Consider the following 340-nt stretch of genomic DNA (forward strand, 5'->3'; position numbering starts at 1 on the left):
GCTTTCACCTTCCTGCAAACTGCTCCAGATTTTCAGTGCCACCAGGCCTGACAATTAGGTCACCTCTTCTGCTGGCGCCACCAGCCCCTCCCTCTCTTGCAGCAACATTTTTAGTTTCCCTTTCAAAAAGGGTCTCCCCTGCATCACCTTATTCTCCCTACTCCACCGACAGCTTCCGCTTCTCCTCCTGCAGTGCCGGTCAAAGTCCATTCTCCTTCCTCTTCCACCCCTAGCACCAGGCCCCCGACCACTTGCAAACCCATCCCCTGGCCAGAGGATTCCCCCAAAGGTCACACCCTTTAATATTTAACTCGCTGTCCCGCCGCTCCTGTGCCGGCTG

At 55.9% G+C, this 340-nt stretch overlaps 1 protein-coding gene across 1 annotated transcript in view; it reads right to left on the reverse strand.

Moving 5' to 3' along the window:
* SNX27 (sorting nexin family member 27) overlaps positions 1–340 on the reverse strand; it is a gene marked incomplete at its 3' end in the record, with an annotated part of 9,956 nt that overhangs the window by 1,962 nt on the left and 7,654 nt on the right. The gene's annotated exons all lie outside the window — the stretch shown is intronic.

The sequence above is a fragment of the Apaloderma vittatum genome, unplaced genomic scaffold, assembly GCF_000703405.1.
Source record: "Apaloderma vittatum isolate BGI_N311 unplaced genomic scaffold, ASM70340v1 scaffold26121, whole genome shotgun sequence".
NCBI lineage: Eukaryota > Metazoa > Chordata > Aves > Trogoniformes > Trogonidae > Apaloderma > Apaloderma vittatum.